The 15,144-nt window shown below is 35.0% G+C and overlaps 1 protein-coding gene across 3 annotated transcripts in view; it reads left to right on the forward strand.

The window, feature by feature from the left end:
- Window positions 1–15,144, forward strand: part of Dpp10 (dipeptidyl-peptidase 10 (non-functional)) — a 1,450,850-nt gene that overhangs the window by 1,147,810 nt on the left and 287,896 nt on the right. The gene's annotated exons all lie outside the window — the stretch shown is intronic.

Consider the following 15,144-nt stretch of genomic DNA (forward strand, 5'->3'; position numbering starts at 1 on the left):
AAGAAATGTACGCATTATCCTGCCCATGTAATTGTAACCCCTCTGTACAGTATGTTCACAAATAAAAAATAAAAAAAAAGAATGTATTTTTAAAAAATGAAACATAAAATAAAAACAAACATTATTTTTTTTTGGGGGGGGTCCGGTCCTGGGGCCTGAACTCTGCGCCTGGGTGCTGTCCCTCAACCCTCAGCTCAAGGTTAGCACTTTACCACTTGAGCCACAGCGCCACTTCCGGCTTTTTATTTTTTTCTGCTTATGTGGTGCTGAGGAATTGAACCCAGGGCCTCAAGCATGCAAGGCAAACGCTCTACCACTGAGCCACCTTCCCAGCCCCTAAAAACAAACATTTTTGAACCATTTAAATGAATTCTTATTTACAAATTACTTGTTGATTGGTTTTAAAACACATGTTAAATAAAAGAGTTAAATAATTTACATGTTTACATTTTTCATTCTGTTTTATATTTGTGGTCAAAATATAATTAAATTTATTGATCTTTTGGTATAATTAGAATTATTGTTTATGCATAAGGATACATAAATTTGCATTATATTTGAAATTATTGGTTCATTTGAATTATTTAAGAGTTGGAGTTTTTAAGCCATTTTTGGAAAATGAACAGGTTATATATATATATATATATTTACATATATATATTCCTGAATTTTAAAAAGTAGTTGAATGATTCATTAAACCTCGTATAATAGAGGGGACATGTCAATTTTACCTGTGCTGTCGCTGCTCTATTAGCCTCTGCCCTCCCATTTTTCTTTGCTTTACTCTAAGGTAAAATACATTCCATTCAGCATTAATCCTTACTGCTCTGTAGGTCTGTAGAACAAATCTTCCTTCTGATAAATATCTATTTTAACAGAGAATTAACCACTGTAAAATGAATCCTGCATGCACTACTGCTTGAAAAAAGTAACTCTCCTCTAGTGAATTATCTAATTAAATTCTGGGATGTTTTACAATTTCAGAAACATATTTAAGAAGTCTGAAGCAATACATGGTCTGGCCATAGGATTGTCTAGGCTGTTAAACTTTAAACACATTGGGTGCACAGATATTTTAAATAATCCGGTTAATGATAAACTTAGGCAAAGTGCCATATGGAAGTGACTGTAATTCTAATATATGGCATTTTTAGTTTATCCAAAATCATTTCAACTTCGTGTACTTGTAGACATGAATACATTTTTTGTTTATAGCTTTGTTGCTAAACTGCTACAACATCTCACAATATAACATTGAGCTTAGAACTTATAAAAGAGGCTATTTGATGTGGAATATATGCTAGTATATGCTTTATTATATACACATAAGTATACACATATGTGCATATGTGTATATATATACACATACATGTATAGGTGTGCATATACATAAAATAGATGATGGAAGTTTCTAAAAGGGGAGAGGAAAGGGAAAAGGAAGAAAGAAGGCAAGAATGATGGGAAGGAGGGAAAAAAGCTAGGCAATAAATAAGGAAGAAGGCTTACTGAAAGTGAAGTAGTTTTGAACATGGTTTTGAAGCTAATCATTAAGCCAGTTTTGAAGCTGGATGAACAGCTATATTCATAGACTAACAGTTAATATTATGTGTTAGAGTTCCTATTGATATATCATCAACTAGAATTGTTTCCATTTCCATGGTCCTTTCCAGCTGAAGCTGGAAATGTGTTTCTTTAAAAAAAATGTATGCATAGAAACTTATCACTGTTTCCAGTGAGTAGGTTGTAGAAATAGTATAACTTTTATGACATTGTATCAAATATACACACCACCACTACTACTATCGAGAGGGAGAATTGTTCTGTCTTCACAAAGGAAATCTCAGAGTTCTTCAGTATACACTCTCTCACCTTCTCTAATCCCTAGAAAGCACTCCTCACTATCACTAATGTTTTTCACTTCAGTCAATGCATAAAGACAATCATATAGTGTACCACTTTTATATTGGCTTCTATTTTTACTCTATTGTACCTATTGCTCATCCCTGTTGTTTGTGCAACAGTATATTGAGAAAGGCAATTCAGGAAAGAAAATTCTTCTGAGAACTCTGTAGTTTTTAGTGGAGTGCTCCAGAAATGTAATCTACAAGAAATGGAAGCAAAAGCAAAAAAGAAGGGAAGAACACATGCCTACATATCTGAAGATGATTTTCCAGGGAGCAAAACTCTTTCTTATTAATTGGAGAAGCCAGGAATCCCAGTGTGACTTGAGCAGTGGGACAGAACACAGCATGAAGGAATGACATTCAGGTGAACGACAATGAGGTAACTCCTACAAGATCCTGAAGACACCATGGGCAGTGTCCATGTAACAGATGTCCTGGAAGCATAATCCTACAATGAGAATGGCTTGACGTTTCCTACAGAGTTACTTTCAAATGCTGAGTAGATCAAAAGAACTCTTTTTTCCCTGGGATTGCAGCAAAAACTGCCACTCTGTATTATCAAAATATCTCCAATGGGATTTCTTTCTTCAAAAAAGATTAAATGAATTTTGCACTGGATTTTTTTGAATATGTCTGTTGATTTTATCAAATTTTCATCTATGAGGTGGTAAGCCATCATCATCCATGACCCACCAGTGCCTGCAGATCTTTGTCTAGGGAACAAAGGCATAGAATTTGACAGAAGTAAGATGGTACCTCTTATGACTCAGAGGGCTTTGCCGTGGGGTGAGGGCCTCATCAGAACAGAGGATATCCCAGAAGTCAGTTGAATGGAGATGAAGCATTTCTTCACAGATGATATCTACAGTTCCTTGGGGTCATGTCAGATGGCAAACACTAAGTGGGTCTGCCAGAAAATTCTAGTCCATTTGGGAAATTATATGACTTAAGCCAAGTCTCGGTCTTTCACTCTGTTAAAGAAGTAAAGGGGTGTAAGTCCTTGTGACAGGCCTCAAAAAACATCTTAGTAAATGAACAAAACTCAGGAAGTCAAAGTTGCTGACGTTAATGGAAAAAGGGACTTGAACTGCTGCTGTAGGCGTGCATTCCCTATCTGATTGTCACAGATGTGCTTGGAACACAAGGAAAACATCCAGGATAAAATCAGCCAAGTGAAGGGACCCTCATTCATTTTAACAAAAAGGAAAGAAAAACAAAAACAAAAGCTTTAGCATGAAAATTTGATTTCTTTAATCCTGTTATGGTAATTGAAAGTATTCGCTGTGGTCGTTCACAAGTGGTATAACTATCATTACTTATAAACTTGTTTCAATCTGACTGTGTTTTTTTTCATGCATTTTCTCTACTAAGCACAGGTGGTAATATAAAGAATGTGAGGAGGGGAAGTGGCGCTGTGGCTCAACTGGTGGAGTGCTAGCCTTGAGCTGAAGAGCTAAGGGACAGCACCCAGACCCAGAGTTCAGTCCCCACGACTGACAAAACGGGAAAAAAGAATGTGAGGAAGATTCATTTCTTTAACTTCAAAGAATAGGAATTAGCGTGTTTAGTTGCACATGGGAATGTGATTGTCACTGTATTAAATTCAGACAATGCTTTGAACAGCTGTCAAAATCTGATTAAAATTTCTCCGATTTCTAACAAGCAATTAAGAGATGAAATCTACCTACCCAAGAATCACTAGAGGGAAACAGTCATTGTGTTGATTTCAAGTTGCATTAATATTAAACAGAGTTTTATTTAACAATTGTTATCTTCAAAGGGAACAAGAAATTAAATAGGTTCAAAAATAGTCTTTATACTGAACAGGTAAAATAAATAAATAAGTAAAATCACAAAGAAACATATGTTTGTCTTCCTCCTGAAAGAGATGGAATAGTAAACATTGCAACATCAAATACTATGTAGTCATAACATTTATAACTTTGCATTACAAAACCAGCAATAAAAATAAAAATTCCTTGGGTCATCCTCTGTAGGATATTAAATAACCCTGAGGAAATTGTCAATACAGTCTGCTTTCTGGATTTACAGATGTATTTTTGTTTCCATTGTTCTAATTTCTTGTTTTTTGCTTTGAAACTCCCAAGTTACCTGCTGCCTAGGTATCTATGATGAGGGACAAGCAATTTTGATTTATTTAAGTTCTTTTCATGCCGAGATCATCTTTCACACTCACTTTGTTTTAATTCCTACATCTAGCACATCTTAAAAACCTACATATAGTCTGAAACTGTAGTCTCAACAGAAGCCATGGGATATAAAAGACATCTTGGCCAAGATTTATAGCCTCTACTACGAGATTGTCCCAGAATTTATTTTGGTACAAATTCATTTGTTAGAAAGAGATGAACTTATTATCCTATTGTTCCCATCAAAAATAAAATAGACAAGCTCAGTTTAGGTCTGGCTCATTTTAAGGGTCAAAAGAAAATTAGTTTATTCACATTTAATCAGGTTTTCACATAAATAGTTATCTTTAGCTGGGAACTGGTGGCTCATACCTGTAATCTTAGCTACTGAACAGGCTAAGACATGGAGAATCTTGGATTCAAGGCAGCTAAGCATAGAGTTCCAATTATGAGCAAGAAAAGCTGAGCAAGAGCAGGAGGACCTGAGTTCAAATCATGGTGCCAACACACACACACACACACACACAATATGACACTTAATCATGCGGGGCTGAAAAGTTGGAACTCCACAGGGAAAGCCCAGTAAAACCTTCCTTTCTGCTGTTAGTGGGGAACAAATTTTGACAGTGGAATTACTCAGAGTTTGGAAATTCTTCCTATAATTTTGCCTGTACTCTCTCAATGATGACGAGAGAAAGGAGACAGCTTATGTATGAAAACTTTGTCTTTACTGTTGTCCAAATTGTTTCTTTTGGGTAGAAGGAAATACTCTGAAACAGTCACTAGGAACTGAGAAATTTTGTAAATGCTAGAGTGGACTCTTGGACAAGCTGATTTATTGCTGTGGGATCTGAGGCCTCCAAAGACCAAATGGTAAATGGGCTGGTAGTGTAGTTCAAGTGGTAAGAGTGGTTACCCAACAAGACTCCAAATTAAACCCCAGTACCCCAAAAAAGTCAAACGATTAAAAGATAGACAGTGACAGAATTTTATCTGGCTAACGTGCTCCCAAACTCCCAAAATGATACCATATCAGTAGGAAAGAGAAAATTTCTTTCTCCTAAAACAAACAAAAATTAAAATACTCACCTTGCTCATTTTCAAATGCTAATTACCTTGTGTTTTTCACATCATCTAGTTGTTTGTTTTTACATAATTGAATGTACAAGAGGAAATGTACTCATTACCTGTCTCAAGTAATTGTAATCGCTCTGTATATCACCTCTACAATAACAATAAAGTACATTAATGAAAAAAAATAATTAAATGTCAGGAAATGAGCTAGGCACCAGCAGTAAAGATAGCAATGTGTAATTCCTGTCTTTCATTTGGAGAATGTACACTGTACTGGGAGAAATTTGCATCCATAGAAAAAATTTAATTCATTTGGTAAAGGAGATAAGGAAATCTTAAAATTAAAAAAAAAAGATCGTTGAAACTGTTATGGAGAGTTTGCTAATTCTTTGGCTTAAAACAAGTGGGAAAAGTTGTTAGAATATTTAAAAACAATCATTAGAGACCCCAGAATAGACACAGAACAGTGGGAGACTGGTGTGGCAAGAATTGGGAGATTAACTGGAAATGAGTCAGAAAGCATCTAGTTCATATATTTGCTGTTTTTGTCTTTGATGTTAGCTGTGATGAATTAAACAATAGATCCTCAAATCCTGCATCAATTACAAATTTGTAAAGTGTAGGATTATCTAACATCAAGTAAAATATGTTCATTTATTTGGAAATCCTTCTCTACACACAATCCTTATAAGCATGGCAAAACTGGAGAAAGCTGCTAGGTTTCCATTCGGTCCTCTTATCTAAGACTACTAATAAAGAAGAGGACCTTAATCCCCTTTCTTCAATGCTCTCAGGACTTCTATAGGCCATTTTCACTAGTTCTTACTCTTTCTACGTGGAATTGGAAAGAAAGAAAAGACAAGAAGAAACTGAGCAACCTAAATTTAGTGATTATTGTAATAGTTTGACTGGGGGTCCAAACCTGCATGGGTTTTTTTGAGCATCTATTTTGACTTTCCACATATGTAAAATCAGTGGAACTGAGGAGTTCTTTTCCCTCCCTTCCTAAAAAGTCACTAAAATGTCTATGAAAATTAAAGCATCCTGGATGTAGTAAGCTCTTTCCAATCAGATGAACTTTCCCTTAGTTTAAAAGTAAAATGCCAAGATCAAGATGCATTGTACTCATAAACTGATATGCTGAGTTAAAACCCCCTGAAAGAGCTACTTAAAGATAATAATATGAAATAAATAAATAAACAAATAAAAATGCGAAATGCCTGAATTTTTATTTGGGTTTTCTGTGTTAGTTTGCTCATTACTGTGCCAATAAACAACGAGGGAATACAAATGTTTTTGGCTCACAGTTGCAGACATTTTCAGTCTCTCATGGCAAGGAATATTATAAAGAGAATCTTACACCATGATGACCAGGAGTTAGAGATAGGGAGCTACCAACAAGCCGACAAAACCCTCACAGGCAAATCCACAGTTATTCTAGTGTTACCACTACTGGAAATAATGCCATCAAGTTGGAATCTGCCCTCCATAAGGAGCTGTGAGGAACATCTTGATACTCAATTTGAACCTAATAATAAGTAGGGGTATGCACGTATATTTATGTGTTTATGTATATATTACATATATAAGCATTTTTTCCTTAAGTAGATGGCAGTTGTGTTTGATAAGGGTCTTAAGTCTTGATTAACTAAAACCAAAAATCCATGGGCTTCTCTGCAAAGGAACAGAAAATATATTTGCTCCTTACCCCACTCATGTTTTAATGTTTTTCCTCCTCATTTATTTTGAAACTTGGTCCTGACAACGAAGAGGATTATCTACTCTGATTAGTTGAGTTGCATAATCATGGAGTTTAGTATTAGGTAGAGATGGGATGAAAAAGAAGACCTTGATAATTGAACCCTTCAAGGTCTGTGATCTCATTCATCTGTGTCAAGCTCTTCTTTGCAGGTTAAATGTTCAATATGTTATTTGAGAAACTGAACTTCAAAGATCCATCAAAGTCAGATTGTTTAGCACCTACACAGAAATGTCAAGTAGTAAAGTTTTTTCCTATTTTATTATTGTGGGACTACAGGTCCTTCTAGCCCTTCCAGTTCTCCAACCATAATTACAGTGATAGGACATAAACAAATATAATTTAATTCAAATAAAGATTATTAGACATATAATAATAGAACACACATCTGCTAAGCCTGGTGAGAAATGAATATGAAATCCTTAGAAGTGATGACCCTGTTCTGTTGGAGAGTTCATAATTTGATATTCTTTCCTTGACTTAGTTTTAGCTCTGTTTACCACCCTTTATCCCTGACACCAAATGTCAACTTCTATCCATTTCATCTCAATAATTCCCTACAGAAATACTCTAATCAAGACATGAATGATAACTTACAATAAAATACTCAGGAAGGTCATTCTTCATCTGTCATTTTGTCAAATAATTGGGAACAGTATTTTTTAAAACATCTGGCTATAACATAAAAACCCATTTTGGAAAGATGCTTTTTCAGAGTTAGGAAAAAGAAGTCTCTTTTTAAATGAAACATGATATAGTAGGCATTTATGTTAAAAGCAAAATACAATGCCTCTTTATATTTCACCATTTCCAAATTCATTTCACAAGTTTATATCAGATATGATTAACACATTTATGAATGTTTTTATTAGGGTCAAGTATTATGATAGTTGATATTTCTTTGCATGTGAGAAAAGCACTCACATAATCTCTAGTAGAATTGAACTCTACTTAAGTTAAAATACAATCTATTCCTCTTATGTTCAGTTGTTCAAATGCATTCTACTTAATAACCCAATTAGACTTGAGAGTCCTATTAGAGCAAATATGTGACGTTAATTTTTTCACAATAAGACCTTGATTAGTGAGAATGAAAGCCACATGAAATATCAATTAATCAGAAGGAACAAAATTAAAAGACAACTCAAAAGTGTCTGGAATTCAGTGCTGGGAAGGTGGCTCAGTGGTAAAGTGCTTGTCTTGCATGCATGAGGCCTTGGGTTCGATTCCTCAGTACCACATAAACAGAAAAGGCCAGAAGTGGTGCTATGGCTCAAGTGATAGAGTGCTAGTCTTGAGCTGAAGAGCTGAGGGACAGAGCCCAGGCCCAGAGTTCAGGCCCCATGATTGACCAAAAAAAAAGTGTCGATTTCAGAAAGCTATAATAAAAATTGTTGATCAATGTATGCTAAAAATTACAACCAAGTGTCTAGTCTAATTCCTTTTTTTGTTTAGAGAGCTACAAGGACAATTAAGATATTTAAATCTTTTGGAAACATTAAAGGAAATTTTCTTCTATATCTGATCAGACTCTTCTTAAACTAGGAAAGAGGAATAAACTTATGATTGTCACCAATAAAGCTGGATGCTTTTGATATCCCTCATGTTACATGAGTTTACTAGAAATTTTTTTTGGGTTGTTTCTTTAGGCTGAAAACCCACATATGGAATACATGTGTCTCAAAAATACATTAGTGAATTAGACAACCCAGGATATAGAGTACAGAGACAGCAATTCCTTATGCATATGAATACTGTATTGGGAGTAATCCAATGGGAAGCTCTATTTATAGAGCCTTTATAGAGGCTTCTACTATATCACCAACAAATTTCAAGATCCTATTTTACTCCAAACATCAGTAGCTCTGAGTGAGGTATATCCCTTGCTTCCATGAGCTTAACATCTAGAGGTGACAGGTAATGCAAGGAGGTTTTCTAGATACATAAAGCAGCCATCAGTAGACCTCAAACAATATTTGATATGTTCATTACTCTATACACAGGTAGCTTTATATTCATTTGAAAACAGCATTGATCCTCATCTCATTTACCCGTAGTGTTGCTTGAATCTTTGGAAATACGGCATTGATGTCATGTACAACTTTAATATAGGTATAGAATTATTGTCTTCCTATTCACCAAAATACAGTATTTCTGCTTTTATTAGAAGTAGTATCATCTGCATAATTAACATTTGATATCTCAGTAATCTCCTACAACCACTTCAACTCATCTGATTATGTTGTGGTGTCCATAATGTTAGCTAATGTATCCTATATTATTTCCACTGTCCTGTTAAGTTCCCTCTTTAGTTGTAACTCCAGAACCCATATCTCTACTATTGCTGAATACATACTATAAAAGCATAATGTTGGTGTTTGGATACATAAATTTTCTGAAAACTTTAAATGTACTGATGCTTCCTGTTGAATAATGTATACATTAGTCATTCTCCTATCAAGAAGCTGCCTTTATACCATTTTCTGAATTTACATTAACTATGTCCCAAAGGTGCACAGTTATTCTCAACATTATGTCTTTTCCTGTCTTGTTAACCCCCTCATTGATGTTGCTTCATTAGGCTTTATCTTTTTCCATCCAACTTCTTTCCATTCTTTAGTATTTAGAACAAAAATCTTATATTCCCTGCATTTCTACTTCCCCTTACTTCAAGATGGCCTTGGTTCTCACTTCAGTCTTTCTAAATACTTTGAAATACTTACTTGTGGGAAACAAAACATGGATGTGGCCCTTGACTTTGTCCATGAAGTCCACCTTTACACTGCCATGTCAGTTAGGACTATCACCTTTACCAGAGACTCCTAACTCCTCTTTGCATTAGTGTGCATCACATTTAGCCTTCAGTCTAATCTTCTCACAGAAGATTGTAAACTTCCCTCCCCCACATTGGTTGGTTAACAGATTGGGATAAACCAGAGAATCATCACCTTCAGGATTATGTCCAAAGGTCATCAAAATTGTCAAGGATCTGCATGCTCTGGTTCATCTAGTTCTCTAACTGTGTGCCCTTTCATGTTCCAAGCTCCATGTACACTACATAGGATGCAAATTTTTGTACATCCTATACTCTTCCTCCCTCTTCATCCATACTATTTCTCCAGCTCTGATGCTTTCCTCCTCCCCAAATCAGACTCGCCACTGAGAGGATGTGATGTCACTGCTAACTGTGCTCCAAGATAGCCTGTTTGTACAGTTTGGGTAGAATTAATTCCAGCAGGATCATTTGACGCATACAGAAAAGGGAAGTGACACTTTTCTAAAGGAAAGCCCAAATGTTATGAAAAATAGAGAGAGAATAGATGCTAGCTATGCAAAAGTAAAATCCCATCACTATCAATAAATGCTCTTTGATAATTATAGCAATTGTGTATGTGGTGTTGTAGCATAGTGACTAGTGAGATATGAATAACAACTGAAGAAAACTCATTATATAGGGAATGTTTCTAGTCCAAGGGCAAAATGAGCTATTGAGTTTTTGGCCTATTTTGAAGTTTTTATATTCCTAACACCAATCCCTTTAACATCATTATTGTCATTGCATCTCTAAAACCCTTAAGAATTGACAGCTATAATGAAATATATAATATACCTACAAAATATGCTCAAAACCAGGCTTATAGAAATATGCATAGCACAATATTGAAAGAGACAAATCTCCAGTGTGCTTTATGACCCAGAAATATCTCCCTCATTTTCGGAGTTCTTTTTCATGCAGAAACTGACCCTCATTCTTTGCTTGAAATTCACAGTAGCCATCTGCTTATGCTTTGACCTATTTTCTTTCTCAACTTTTCACTTGAAATGAGAATCAACTTTAAAGCTTATTTAAAGGAGTGTGGAAAAGCTAAATATGGGGTTGCAGCTGGTTCGGGCTTTCTATTGAAATTCTGGTGGCCTGGTATAATTTAAGATCTATTTATATAATTGTCGTGATGTAGCAAAAACAATCAAAGAAAGTTGTGTTATATCATTTGTTAAAGTAAGTAAAAGAAATGTTGTTTTCATCTTTGTGTTTAGAGTTTAATGGAAGTGTCTCTATGGGCTCTCTCAAAGGGTTTCCCAAATATTGACTAAAAAAAAAATGAGGAAGATTTAGTTGTGATTATTTACAACTTGGGATTTTCTATAGAATTATTTTCCTTCTTTTCTCTTCTTTTCTTTCATTTCTTTCTTTTCTTCTTTCCTTCCTTCCTTCCTTCCTTCCTTCCTTTCTTCCTTCCTTCCTCTTTTTTTGTTAAAAAATAGAAGATCTATCATGGGTAAATTCTATGGCACTTTCTCATAGTAACTACTGACTCTTATGAATAGAGCATTCTCCCTCCCTTAGACTCAGGTTTTAATATTTTCTTATTATTGAACTCAACTTTTAAAAATGACACCAGTCAAACTTTTGTAAGCCTTTCATATGATAACAATGATTTTCCATATGTGAAGAATGTCTAAAACAACTCATTTGCCCCAAAATAAACAATATAAGGAATTCAATATACAATATCAATTTTGAGACAAAGAACAACTCACTATGCTACACATGGTGGGTCTTGCCTGTAATCCTAGCTACACAGGAGGCAGAAATTAGGAGGATCATTATTTGAGGCCAGCCTAGGCAAAAAGTGGTATTCCACTTCAACAAGTTAGTCATGGTGCTATGTGCCTGTGATCCCAGATAGGCAGGAGGTATAGGTTGGAGGAGTGTGGTCTTAGGCTAGCCCCAAACAAAAATATAAGATTGGAGTCAAGATATAATTAAAACATAAAAGGGAGGAATGTGGCTCAGGTGACTTGTGTAGAAAGTGCAAAGCCCTGAGTTCAATGCCTAGTACTACCCAAACAAATAAAACAAACAAATAGCTCATGTTACTAACTCCAAATTACAAATGTAATAGGCTCACAAGCCTGTTGGGGACAGCTAGTAGATTTTGTTCTGGGTCTCCACAATAGCAGAGGCAGAATCTCTAAATACTCTTCAGTTTTTCTCAGACCTGTTTTCCTGTTGTTATGACTGTCAAGTTCCAGTTTCTCCTAATTTACCCCAAGAAAAGTGAGAGGAATCAAAGAATAAATGAGCATCTCTCTTGTGTCTGCCCCTGTTTATAGGTAAAGCAAAATATGTTTATGAGGTCCCACCTAAAATACAAACAATTTATAGCAAATCTCTGACCAAGAGGAATGTGCTCATAATGATCATAATTAATCCCTGCAGATCACATAGAGTTTCTCTCTCTTGTTTTGAGATTAGGCCAAGCAATTCTTCAGTTTTTTGTGGTTCAAGTCTGGAGGAGAGGTGAAGAGAGTTATGTTGACATTAGACAAAATTTGTTAGGCAAGCTTTCCCTGTCTGTGATCAGTTTCAGATGCCAGTATGAATTTCATCTTGCATTTTAGAAAGGCATTTTCCCCAATACTACCTCACAAAGCTTTATCAACTCAGTCAATAAATGCCAAAAGTGGAGGTGGTGAGCATTCATTTTGTAGGTTTCCTACTTTTCACACTTTCTCTTGAATTTTAATTAAATGTGGAAAGTAAGATGTTTGCTGAAGGAGTGAAAGGTATTTCTCAGGCTAGGCACCAGTGTCTCACGCCTGTAATCCTAGCTACTCAGGAGGCTGAGATCTGAGGATCGTGGTTCAAAGCCAGCTCAGGTAGCAAAGTCCATGAGACTCTTATCTCCAATAAACCACTCAGAAAACCAGAAATGGTGCTGTGGCTCAAGTGGTAGACTGCTAGCTTTTAGCTGAAGAGCTGAAGGACAGCACTCAGGCCCAGTGTTCAAACCCCATGACCAAAAAAAGGAAAAAAGAAAAAACAAGATATTTCTCAGGCAGGGTTGTTTGAAGATACGGTAAAATATGGCGAAAATTAAGTTTAAAATATGTGTATTAATTTAAAACAGCATGCAATACCTATATGGAATTAAGAAAAATCAAATGTATTTTAAAATCTCAAGGTAATAATTTAGCATGAGCTAACTTTAGAGATTGAATTAACTGAAGAAATGAAGCAGACAAGACCTACATGTCTTTATGACTCCTATCATTTAAAATATTACTCCTCCTTTGATTTAAAACAAGAATAGATTATTCAGTTTATGAAAATGTTACTTATGCTTTAAATTTCTAGATTGGAAGGTAACAAGTCTGAAACTATGCTGGTTGAGCTAAGGTAATTCAAAAGAAGAAATGAGAGTAGAGGATTCAGACTTTACTTCAATGGGATGTCATTGCCTGGCCTTGAAAATGAATGAATTTGAAGAGAATTCACAATGCCAAAAGCAATTCAGATAAATTTAATGTGAACATTAATGTACACCATTGAATTATTCATATAATGCCCATATATTATTATTTTATAGGCATGTCTATAATCATTTGACTTTCAAACTATATCCTGTAGATATCTTAGGTCTGTTATACTTGGTATAAATTACAAAATTACACCATGAGTCTTCATATTAAATTACATTTCTATGAGTATATCAAATTACAGATTTTTTACATAGCCATTTTTCTTATTATTCTACATAATAAGTTAGTGTAGATTACATTCATATGTGTGAATTATCAGTATTTTCAGGATTAATAAATGTATGAACTTATGTTCATAAACTTTTTCAAAACCTGTCATTTCACAGATTTATTATAGTTTGCCCTCAGAAATGTATGACTCCTTTTTCACTTTAAACTTGAGTGCATAAATACCAAATGGTGCATGAAATTTGCATAAAATAGTCTGATTATTGAGTATATTACATTTCCTTGTACTTCCTGCTGGGAGAATAGAGAATCCTAATTGGATTAGGACATTGATTAAATGCATTACTGAATAAATTGAAGCTAGTATTTATGAACAAATGGTGTGTTTCTCTTTATCTGTGCTGTGATCTTTCTAGCAAAATAATTCGGATCCTTTTCTGTACACTTCACATACACATAGGATTTGGAGTCATAGCTGTGCTGGGAGATATTCTTACAAAGATTCTTTGGGAATTAAAATGATGCTGGGATGTACTTTGTCTTAGATTATTTTTAGAATAATATTGAAACTTTCTAAGTAAACCACAGTCTACTAAATATCTGTTTCAATAGGTAGTCTGTAGAACAAAGCATCAAATTCATATTTGCTTTTGAGCTTTGACACCTCTTTGTCTCTTTGTCTGCCTTTCTGTCTGTCTGTCTGTTTGGATAGGACAAATGAATAGCTTTCTTGAGGGTCTGTTGATAAGCATATCCATTATAAAAGCCCATCTTGGTTTAATAGTGGTGATCACTCGACGTGTTTTTTCCAAAGATACTGTTACATACTTAGAGTTTTGACATTATGTTTGGCAAATCACAAGTAGTTAAATTTTTCAGAGTTGTTAAAATTACATCATGAAAAGCTAAGATGAAATTACAAATATGTCCTTACATATGTTTGCTATAAAGACATGATGAAAAACTAACAAGGTCTGTGCTTGAAGTCTCCTTATCATTGTTTCCCACTGAAGAGAACCACTGTATCACTCAAGGTTGTAGGAGAAATTTATATCTGAAGGCTTAACTATTGTTCTTGGAGGACAATACCTTGAGAACCCATTGGGGAGATAAAGCGGATACACCAAATATATTTGTTTCATACGTTGAATTATTCAGGGTGGCCCTAATTGGCTGAATTTACAAGTCAATATTAGAGTTGAAAACTCTCACATTGCAGAGGTAGCCATTGTTATTAGTTGCATATAGATCCTACCAAAAGCTTCTCTCTTCATAAACACAAATAAGCAGCTGCACATATAGTCTTGATTATTGTGTTAGTACCCTGTGCATTCTTCTACATAAGACCCAATTTATTTGTAATAGGCTTTTTGTTGTTGTTTTGTTTTGTTTTAGACCTGGAGTTTGAACTCAAGGCCTGGGCACTGTCCCTGAGCGCTTCTGCTGAAGGCTAGCACTCCAACACCTTCAAATCTAATCCTCATATCTAAGCCTATTGAATGGATAGTATTACAGGCATGAGCCACCAGTACAATAGTTTTTTTTATATACAAATTTTCCATAACAAAATCCGAGTACAAATACAAGGCCTTTCCTTTCCATCAAATGGCTTGAAAATTTGTAACTTGGTTATTAGTCTCTGTCCTCTGTAACCTCTGCCTATTTTTCTATAAAAACACTCAACTATACCTCTGGTTAACTGCTATTTCTGTCACTTTGTAGAACCAATTGCTTCTAATGCAGGGCAGCTTTAACTTGTCAA

This window comes from Dipodomys ordii, unplaced genomic scaffold (assembly GCF_000151885.1).
Source record: "Dipodomys ordii isolate 6190 unplaced genomic scaffold, Dord_2.0 Scaffold52, whole genome shotgun sequence".
NCBI lineage: Eukaryota > Metazoa > Chordata > Mammalia > Rodentia > Heteromyidae > Dipodomys > Dipodomys ordii.